Here is a 12,134-nt window from a genome sequence, read left to right as displayed (position 1 = left end):
TTGCCATCAGGTTTTCCTAATTTCAACCTAGCCTTCCCACATTGGTACTTGAATATTATCTCCTTCCAAAAAATAAAAAAACAAATTATCTATACAACACTTTACATTTACAATTTTGCTTAACTCCCCAAATTCCATTAACATTGTAGAAAATGGGTAAAATGACAATAAATGGGTATGGCTCTTCCTTACCAAAACCCCATCCTACCTCTCAAAAGTCACCTATTGTATAGACTTTTTAAAAATTATGGTAATGTATACACTACAAGGGCTTCCCAGGTGATGTTAGTGGTAAAGAACCCGTCTGCCAGTACAGGAGACATAAAGAGATGCGGGTTCAATCCCTGAGTCAAGAAGATCCCCTGGAGGAAGGCATGACAACACACTCCAGTATTCTTGCCCAGAGAATCCCATGGACAGAGGAGCCTGGTGGGCTACAGTCCATGCAGTCTCAGAGTCAGATCCTACTGAAGCAACTTAGCATGCACGCACACATACAAAATTTACCATCTTTAAGTGTATGTAGTCCAGTAGTGTTATATATGTTCACTCTGTTGAGTAACCAATCTCCAAAATACTGTTCATCTTGCTGGGAAATCCTATACCCAGTAGATGATAACTCCTCATTATCCCTTCCCTCTACTCTCTGGCAACAGCCATTCTACTTTGTCTTTTGATTTTGACTACTCTAAGTACCTTGTGTTTGTGTTCAGTCACTTCAGTCACGTCCGACTCCTTGTGACCCCATGGACTGTAGCCCTCCAGGCTCCTCTGTCCATAGAATTCTCCAGGCAAGAATACTGGAGTGAGTTGCCATGTCCTCCACTAGGGGATCCTCCCAACCCAGGGACCCAGCCCGAGTCTCTTCCACTGGAGGCATATTCTTTACTGTGAGCTGCCAGGGAAGCCCCACTCTAAGAATCTTATATAAGTGGAATCATATAATGTTTGTCTTTTTGTAATCACTTTATTTCTCTTAGCATAATGTCCTCAAGGTTCATCCATGTTGTAGCATGTACCAGAGCTTCATTCCTTTTTAGAGTAATATTCCACTGAATGTGTATATCATATTTTGCTTATCCATTCACTTATCAGTGGACACTTGGGTTGCTTTCACCCTTTGGGTATTGTAAATAATGCTGTTATGAACTTGGGAATACATCTATCTCTTCAAGATTCTGCCTTTAAATATTATGGGTATAGGTCCAGATGTAGAATTGCAGGATCATATGGTAATTCTATTTTTAATTTTTAAAGGAAGCACTAAACTATTTCTCATAGTGGTTGTACCATTTTACATTCCCACCAACAGTCCACAAGTGCTTCAATTTCTCCACAACTTTGTCAACACTTGCTATGTTCTGTTCTTTTGGGCAGCAGATATCCCAATGGATTTCAGGTGCTATCTAATTGTGATTTTGAGTTGTTGTTGTTCAGTCGCTGAGTCATGTCTGACTCTGCAATCCCATGGACTGCAGCATGCCAGGCTTCCCTGTTTTTCACTATCTCCTGGAGTTTGCTCACATTCATGCCCATTGAGTTGGTGATCCTTTATAACCATCTCATCCTCTGCTGCCCCTTATCCTTTTGCCTTCAGTCTTTTGCAGCATCAGGGTCTTTTCCAATGAGTCAGCTCTTTGCATCAGGTAGGCACAGTATTGGAGCTTCAGCATCAGTCTTTCCAATGAATATTCTGGGATTATTTTATTTAGAATTGACTAGTTGGATCTCCTTGCAGACCAAGGGACTCTCAAGAGTCTTCTTTAGCACCACAATTCCAAAGCATAAATTATTTGGTGTTCAACCTTCTTCATGGGCCAACTCTTACATGTATACATGACTACTAGGAAAACCATAGCTTTAACCATATGGATCTTGGTTGGCAAAGTGATATCTTTGCTTTTTAATATGCTGTCTAGGTTTGTCACACCTTTCCTTCTAAGGAGCAAGCATCTTTAAATTTCAAGACTGCAGTTACCATGAGCAGTGATTTTGGAGAACAATAAAATAAAATCTGTCACTGCTTCCACTTTCCCCCCTTCTATTTGCCATGAAGTGATGGGACCAGATGCCATGATTCTATTTTTTTTTTTTAATGTTGAGCTTTAAGCCCGAATTTTAGTGATGTGGAGCATCTTTTCATGTGCTTCTTGATAATTACGTATCTTCTTTGGAGAAATGTCTATTCTTTTGTCCATCTTTAAGTAGGTTGCTTTTTGTTTTTGAGTTGTAGAAGTTCTTTTTATTTATTTATTGAAGGATAATTGCTTTACAGAATTTTGTTTTCTATCAACCCTCAACATGAATCAGCCATAGGTATACATATATTCCTTCCCTTTTAAAGCTCAGTCCCATCTCCCTCCCCACCCCACTCCTCTAGGTTGATACAGAGTTCCCGTTTGAGTTTCCTGAGGCACACAGCAAATTCCTGTTGGCTATCTATTTTACATATGGTAATGTAAGTTTCCATGTTACTCTCTCCATACATCTCACCCTCTCCTCTCCTCTCCCCATGTCCATAAGTCTATTCTCTATGTCTGTTTCTCCAATGCTGCCCTGTAAATAAATCCTTCACTACCATTTTTCTATATTCTGTATATGTGTGTTAGAATACAATACTTATCTTTCTCCTTCTGACTCACTTCACTCTGTATAACAGGCTCCAGGTTCATCTACCTCATCAGAACTGACTCAAATGTGTTCCTTTTTATGGCTAAGTAATATTCCATTGTGTATATGTACCACAACTTTTTTATCCATTCATCTGTTGATGGACATCTAAGTTGCTTCCATGTTCTAGCTACTGTAAATAATGCTGCAATGAACAATGGGATACATGTGTCTTTTTCAACCCTGGTTTCCTCGGGGTATATGCCTAGGAGTGGGATTTCTAGGTCATATGGTTTAGGAGTTCTTTATATACTGTTGATATGTATCTTTTATCATATATATGATTTGAAAACATTTTCTCTCATTTGGTGGGGTGTCATTTACTGTGTTTGCAGTATCATTTGATGAACAGAATATTACAATTTTGATATAGTCCTATTTGTCTATTTTGTCTTTTGTTGCCTGTGTCTTTGGTGTTACTGACTGGTTAATTTTTGGCAAGAGAGTCAAGACTATTCAATGGGGGAAACAGTCTCTTCAACAAATGATGCTAGGACAACTTGATACCACATGCAAAAAAAAAAAAAGAATGAAATTATACCCTTACCTCACACCATATACAAAAACTAATTCAAAAAGGATCAGTATAGGAGCTAAAACTAAAACTCTTAGAAGAAAATATAGTAAGTCTTCTAATCTTGGATATAGCAATGGATTCTTAGCTAAGACATAAAAAAAAACCCTCTTACAACTCAACAACAACAAAAGAAAAACACTCCAATAATTTAAATGGCAAAGTACTTATACAGACATTTCTCCAAAGAAGATATACAAATGGCCAAGAAGGACATGAAAAATGCTCAACATCTTTAACTATTAAGAAAATGCAAATAAAAACTATAATGAAGTACTACTTCACATCCACCAGGATGGCAATAATAATAATAAAAAGAACAGCAGTGGAACATAACAAGTGCTGGTGAGGATGTGGAGAAATTGGAAATTTTTGCACATTATTGTCAGTAAAGTAAAATGGTCCAGTCACTGTGGAAAACAGTTTTGTGGTTCCTCAAAAGGGTGAAAATAGAATTACCATGTGGTTCCACAGTTTCACTCCTAGGTGTATACCTGAAAGAAATAAAAATACTTTCTTTAACAAGCACAGGTACATGCATATTCATAGCAGCACTATTCACAATAGGGAAAAGGAGAAAATAACCCAAATGCCCATCAACAAATGAAGGGATAAACAAATTATTATATATACATACTATAGAATATTATTCAGTGATAAAAATAGAGAAAAGTACTGATACAAGCTATGACATGAATGAAATTCAAAAATGTTATGAAAAGTCAAAGAACTCAGATACAAAAGATGGCATATTGCATGATTATATGTATATTAAATATCCAGAATAGAGAAATCTATAGAGAAGAATATAAATTGATGGAGGATTGGCTAAGGTGGTGGAATAGAAAAACCCTGAGCTCACCTCCTTTCCCAGGCACACTAAAATCACAACTATTGCATAATAATAACTTATGAAAAAGATTGGAACCTACCAGAGAAGATTTACAGATAAAAATATAAGGAAGGAACCATGACAAAATGGACAGGAGGGGTGAAGACAATATAATCAAATCAAATCAAATCCCATACCCCTGAGTGTGTAACTCACAAATGGGATAATAATCATAATTGTAGAGAGTTATCTCAATGGAGTAAAAGGTACAAGCCACATGTTAGGCTCCTCAACCCAGGGGTCTTGCACTGGGAAGACAGAACAACATGTTCCAAATGAAGGAACAAGATAAAACCCCAGAAGAAGAAGTAAATGAAGTGGAGATAGGCAATCTACATAAAAAGAGTTCAGGGTAGTGATAATTAAGATGATCAAAGAAGTCAGGAGAAAAATGGACCCACAGAGTCAGAAATTAGTTTATAACAAAGAGTTAAAAAATATAAAGACCAACCAAACAGAGATAAAGAATACAATAACTGAAATTAAAAAAATACACTAGAAGAAATCAATAGGAGAGTAAATGATGTTGAGACCAAAAAGAAAGAAAAGATCAATAAAACTAAGATCTGGTTCTTTGGAAAGAGAAACAAAATTGATCAATCTTTAGCTGACTCATCAAGTAAAAAATAAAAATAAATAAAAAAGAGGGCTTAAGTCAATAAAATCAGGAAAGAAAAGAAGTTACAACCAACACAGCAGAAATACAAAGCCACATAAGAGACCACTACAAATAGCTATATGCCAATAAAATAGACAACCTAGAAGAAATGGACAAATTCCCAGAAATGTACCATCTCCCAATGTACAACCTCCCAAGAGCCAAAAAGAAATAGATAATATGAACAGATCAACTACCAGTAATAATACTGAATCTATAATAGAACAACTCCTAAGAAAAGTCCACAAACAATGGCTTCACAGTTGAGTTCTAATAAACACTTAGAGAAGAGTTAACACGTATCCTTCTCAAACTATTAACAAAAATTGCAGAGGAAGGAAGGAACACTCCCAAACTCATTCTATAAGGCCAGCATTGCACTGATATCAAAACCAAAGATATTACAAAAAAAGAAAATTATGGGACAATATCACTGATGAACATAGATGCAAAAATTCTTAACAAAGTATCAGTAAACCAAATCCAACAATACACTGAATGGTTCATACAACATGATCAAGTGGGAGTTATCCCAGGGATGCAAGGATTCTTCAGTATTTTCAAAGACCAATCAATATGATATACCATGTTAACAAATTGAAGAAAAAAATGACTGTCTCAATAGATGCTGAAAAAGCATTTGACAAAATTCAATATCCATTTAAGATAAAAACTCTCCAGAAAGTGGGCATAGAGGGAACATACTTCAACATAGTAAAGGTCATACATGACAAACTTATAGCAAACATCATACTCAATGGTGAAAAGTTGAAAGCAAGATCAGGATTAAGACAAGGATGCCCACTCTTGCCACTTTAATTCAACAAAGTATTGGAAGTCCTAGCCACAGGAATAAGAAAGAAAGAAAGGGAAGGGAGGAGGGGGGTTGGAAGGAAGGAATAAAGAAAGGAAAAGGAATCCAAATTAAACAGGAAGACCTAAGACTGTTATTGCTTGCAGATGACATGATACTATAACATAGAAAATCCTGAAGACACCACCAAAAATATGATACAGCTCATCAGAGAATTTGGTGATGTTGCAGGATGCAAGATTAATATACAAAAGTCTGTCTTATGTCTATACACTAATAACAACCTATCAGAAAGAGAAATTAAGGAAACAATCCTATTTAACAACACATCAAAAAGAATAAAATATCTAGGAGTAAACCTAGGACTTGTACTCAGGAAACTATAAAACACTTATGAAATAAATTGAAGATGATTTAAACAGATGGAGATATATACTGTGTTCGCGGATTAGAAACTAATACTGTTAGAAATGACAATATTACCTGAGGCAATCTACAGATTCAGTGTAATCCCTATCAAACTACCAAGGGTATTTTTCACAGAAATAGAACAAATAATGTTTAAATGTATGGAAACACAAAAGACCCCCAATAGCCAAACAATCTTGAGGAAAAAAAGAGCTGGTGAAATCACCTTCCCTGACTTCAGACTGTAAGGCTACAGTAATCAAAACAACATGGTGTTGCCACAAAAACAGACACATAGTTCCATAGAACAGAACAGAAAGCCCAGAAAGAAATCCACATATTTATGGTCAATTAATCTTCAACAAAGGAGGTAAAAATATACAATGGGGGAAAGACAGTCTCTTCAGTAAGTAGTGCTGGGAAAACTGAACAGCTACATGTAAAAGAATGAAAATAAAACACTTTCTCATACTATATTCATTTTACTACTTTTGTCTTTTAACCTTTCTACTGGCTGTGTAAGTGGTTGATTTACTAACTTTACTGCATATTTGCCTTACCAAAAAGAATCTTCCTTTCATAATTTTCATATTTCTAGTTGTGTCTTTTTCCTTTTGCTTAGAGAAGACCCTTTAACACTTCTTGGAGAGCTGACTTCATCAAGTTGAACTGCTTTAACTTTTGCTTGTCTTTTATACTTTTAATCTCTCCTTCAAATCTAAATAATAGCCTTGCTGGGTAGGGTATTCTTGATTGTAGGTTTTTTTCCCCCGTTCATAATTTGAAATAGAAGTGTGAGGAAATATAAATGTCCTTAAAAGGAGAGTGCCATCTTCAGCCATTTTTTTAAAGAATTTTTTTTAAGCGCCACAGCAAAATTTTAAGTCCACAGCAAAACTGAGAGGAATGGTAGTGAATTCCCCATATACTTTCTGCTGAAGAATGATTTGAAAGCTTCTTTTTAGCATAAATAAGTAGGTCACACATCAAGGGAATTTTGATGAGTAATACTCTACTCCTGAAATGATTCTTTCTTTAGTAGTTATATACGAACATCATAGAATCACTTGAGTCTCATTAACATTTGTCTATTGGATTCCACCCCTGACTTCAAAATAATGACCTTAAATTTTTGTATTCACTGTTTTTAATTGACCAAACTGGCCACATTTAAATTCCTAATGGTTCCTATACTTACCAGATGAAACAAAAGATGCAAAAACATTTCACTGTGAAATATGTCATCCAACAAGAGTTTCATCAAATTGTCTTTGCCCACCAGGTACAATAAAAGTAATACATCTACTAACATCAACTAGTGTGCCGGTTTTGTTGAGGTTTATTTACTAGTCTAATGATTATCTCAGTAAATCCAGGACTCTAAATGAAAACCATATAGATAATTGCATTGTAATGTGTTTTCTTTCCACTTTGTGTGAGTGCTAAGTCACTTTAGTTGTGTCTTGACTCTCTGCGACCCTATGGACTGTAGTCCACCAGGCTCCTCTGTCCATGGGATTCTCCAGGCAAGAATACTGAAGTGGGCTGCCATGGCTTTCTCCAGGCAATTGTCCCAACCCAGGGATTGAACCTGTGTCTCACGTCTCTTGCATTGGCAGGTGGGTTCTTTACCACTTGTGCCACTGGGCAGCCCTCTTTTCACTTTAGTCAGGTTTAATTCTGTATCTAACATAACTCTGTGTGTGTGTGTGTGTGTGTGTGTGTGTTAGTTGCTCAGCTGTGTTGACATAATTAGTGCTCTACAAATGTTGTGGTTGGTGTAATATGAAAGAAAATATATTTGTACTGTTGTATTGTAAAATGTTTGAACATAGTAGTTCTAACACCATCTGTGTGTGCTTTTCAAAGTACCGCTTAATAGTGTTAATAAGTATCAAGTTATATATTGCTAATTTGAGAAATTAACTTTTATATCTGAGTATGAGTATTACAAATTTAGAATACATTTTTGTGACTAGAAACATAAGACTGTTAGCCCTCTTTTCTGCAAACTTAGAGCTTTCTAATTGCTAATGTTTTTAATGGTACTTGATACTACAAGGATCACTTAATTGAATTCTTGAGTGTCATAAGATTGGTCACTTAAATTCTAAAGATTTTTGGCTTGCCTTATTCTCTGAGTGTTATCTTTTTATAAGTAGAAGATCTTAAATACAATGTAGTCAACTTTATCAACCTTCCATTTTTGTATTCTGTTCAAGAAAACTTTCTAGACTGCAAAGACATGAAGTCATTCTTCTGTATTATCTCTCAAAGTTTTATCATTTGGTCTTCCATACTTGGATTATAATCCACCTTGAATGTTTTCATGTATAATGTGAGGTAAGGTCGGATTCATATTTTTTTCATTCTGATGGGGCTTTCTTTCTCCTCTGATCTGGAATAGTATCTTTGTCATAAATGAAGGGTCTATTATAGGACAATTATAATGATAATGTATAATAAACACAATGATTTGCCATCTAATTTGACAACAAAGTATTTCACACTCCAGTCTGCCTTAAAAATGTGACTTTCACCTGCCTAACCTGTTTTTGACAGAGTGAGGATGCACTGGTAATAAAAGTAAAATAAAACGTTGCACTTTGGAGGTACACATGACACTTGAAACACTGTTCAGCTATAGTTGCATCATTTCAAATCAGAGTGCTACATATGACCTCTGTTGCAACCACTCAACTCTGATGTTGAGTATGTCATCATTGGTGATGTCATCTAACTATCTCATCCTCTGTCACCCCTTTTTCCTTCTGCCTTCAATCTTTCCCAGCATCAGGGTCTTTTCTAAAGAGTTGTCTCTTTGCATCAGGTGGCCAAAGTATTGGAGCTTCAGCATCAGTCTTTCTAATGAATATTTGGGGTTTATTTCCTTTAGGATTGACTGGTTTGATCTCCCTGCTGTCCAAGGGACTCTTGGAGAGTCTTCTCCTAGTACTGTTTTATAATTTTCATTTTTTTTAGGTCAGTATTTATGGTCCCACTTTCATTTCTTATTTGGTCACTTTTGTCTTATAACACTTGTTTTGTAAGCTGTTTTTCATCTTAAATCAGAGTAGCTTCTCTGTGATCTGTAACTAAGAAGCCTCTTTAACAAAGAAGGCATCTCTCACTTGCTCTTGGTTTGGTAAAATTTTAACATTGGTTTCTACCTGAAATTTTCCTTAAATATCTATAGAAAGTTTTAAGAAAACTTTGGCCTAGTATTGTAAGTGCTACATTATAAATTTGCCTGATTTGTGTTATTTGTTTTTTAAGGAATAAACAGTATCCCTTACTATTAACATTTCTAATTGCAAAATTATGATAAGGATTCTAATTCTTGATAAGATGGTGTAAACACACTTCACTCTGACTTTCCCACTGAAGGCAGCTATAAAACCTGAACAGAATGCATGTAACGCTTTTGAAAACTCTGAAATGTAAATAGTAGCAGGTAGATTGGAGGACAGAATTCAAAGTATCACCTAATCAGGGGTGAGTAAACTATTTTTCTCCTTCTGGTATCCTTCAGCCTGGATTTAAAGCAGCCTGAAATGAGGCACTGGTGTGGTCCAAGAGAAGTTCTAGAGAAAGCTCCCAGATCACTCTCAAAAAGCAAGATAGGGGTCTCCTGGTAGCTGTAGGACCACACAAGCACCAGAAATTGAGGAAGGAAAACTTTCCAATCAAAGGAGTTAAAGTCTCAACTTTAACTTTAATGAGGTGATTCCCATTGCTTTTTTTTAAGCTCTCATGGATTCCTTCCATCTAACTGTGGACCTAAGGGCAGTTATGGTAAGCGTGTGACAGCATAAAGTTAAAAAAAAAAAACCAACATTATAGATGGAGGATCAAAAGGGAGCCCATGAAATTCAGCATACGCAGGAGAATATTTAAGGAGAGAAGTTTTTTACAATTACCTAATAAGAAACCTTTGACAATTAGCTACAATACTCCTGGAATCACTTCTGAGGAATGCACCTATGGCTCTGATCATAAACAACATACCAAAGACTGAGAACTGAACGAAGAGAGAGACCAATGCCCAGGACTCAGATTGGCCAGTGATGAACATACATGTGAGACAGATTTGAATACAACCTAAAGGCTTTGAAAATGGAACTGACCTTGAAACTAAAACTCAAAGATGGCTAGTTGGACCTTGCAGCCTGAACCCAACTAGGTTCACTGCCTGCTGAAACAAAAATATCAACATTTTCCATAGGATTTAAACAAACCCAGAGTCTCATAATATTCAAAATATCCTGCATACCATCTAGAATTACAGTAAATGAAAAACCAAACAGATCTGAACTCATATGAGAAAAAAGCAATCAACACATACCAATGCTGATTTTCTAACTGAAGTATAGTTGATTATATTGGTTCCAAGTGTACAACATAGTGACTAAATATTTTTATATATTATACTCCATTTAACATTATCATAAAACAATGGCTATATTTCTCAGTGCTATACAACATATCTGTGTTCTTACCTATTTTATTACCAAAGCTGATTTGACACAGGTGTTTCAGTTATCTGACACAGCACTAAAGAAGCTATTAAAAAGTGTTCCAGGAAATAAGGGCAAACCTTCCTAATATGAGTGGAAAGATGAGAAATGGAGTATTTTCTGCCAAGTCATTAAACAAAGGATGCCACAGTCATCAGTGATTGGAGCCCTCCAACATGAGTTGGTGAACTCGGAGGAAACTCAGGAAGGAAAAAATACCTGCCATCAGGCATCCATCACACAGCAGCCACTTCTGACAGTGAGCCTTAAAGAAGCTCAGGATGTGAAAACACAGGATATTGGCCCCAATAGGTGAGGTACATAACAAAGGAATGATATCAGTGAGCCCAGACTCTTGTATCCACCCATACAGAGAAAGGTATTTTAAATTCCTTAATGGGGGATACCTGGTTTCCTTTAATTAACCACAATCTTTTTATATTCCCGACTACCTGTCATTTATGGCAAAGCTCCTATATATCCTAGCTGCTCCTTGCCTCCTTAGAGCAGTTCTTTCAGGGTTATGTGAGATGCTGCCTCCCAGGCTTTAAGTCCTAAAAATTTCTACTGAGTAAAATACAGCTCTAAACTTTTAGATTGTAAATATTTTTTTAAATTGACAGACACAAAGTCTCAGCAAAGAAACAAAAGATATTAAGAAGAGCCAGATGAGAATTTTATACAAAAAATATAACTATATTTTTTAAAGTGACATTCAGTGGAAATGTATGGCAAAAAAGTCAGTTCATTAGCATATAGATCAGTAGAAATGATCATGTCTGAAAACAGAGAGAGAAATACTTCTTAAAACATACACAGCTTAAGGAACCTGTGAGGCAATACAAAAAGGTGTAATGTTTGTGTTATCAGAGTTGCAGACAGAGAGAGAAAGAAGTAACTGCTAAAACCATTCACTAAGATGACTACTATAAAAAAACTCTGAAATTAACATGTGTTAGTGAGGATGTGGAGAAACTGGAACCCACATGCATTGCTGATGGTATTGTAAAATGGGGCAGCCACTGTAGAAAAGATTTTCAATGTCTCAAAATGTTATATATACAATTACAACATGACTAAGCAATTCCACTCCTAGATACATACCCAAAAGAACAGAAAACAAAGATTTAAACAGATACTTGTACACAAATGTTCAAAGCAGCATTACTCAGAGCAGCTACAAAAAGTGGAAACCACCCTGGGGAATTCCCGGGCTGCCCAGTGGTTAGGACTTGACACTTTCACTGGTATGGCTCAGTGCTCAATCCCTGGTGCAAGTCACCCAGCACAGTCAAGGAAAAAAAAGGAAAGGAAAGAAAAAAAAGTGGAAACAACCCAAATGTCCTTTTACAGATAAATGGACAAATTGTGGTAAGGACATACAAAGGAATATTATTCAGTCATAAATAAGAATTAAGGACTGAAATATGCTGCAATATAAATGAATCTTGGAAACATGCTAAATGAAATAATATAGAAATAAAATGATACAGACACACAAATATTATATGATACCACTTATATGAGGCATTTAGAATACACAAATTCATAAAGACAGAAAGTAGATAGAAGTTACCAGAGACTAGGGGGAGGAAAAAAAT

Source organism: Odocoileus virginianus, chromosome 6, assembly GCF_023699985.2.
Source record: "Odocoileus virginianus isolate 20LAN1187 ecotype Illinois chromosome 6, Ovbor_1.2, whole genome shotgun sequence".
Lineage (NCBI taxonomy): Eukaryota > Metazoa > Chordata > Mammalia > Artiodactyla > Cervidae > Odocoileus > Odocoileus virginianus.
This window is presented reverse-complemented; position numbering follows the sequence as displayed.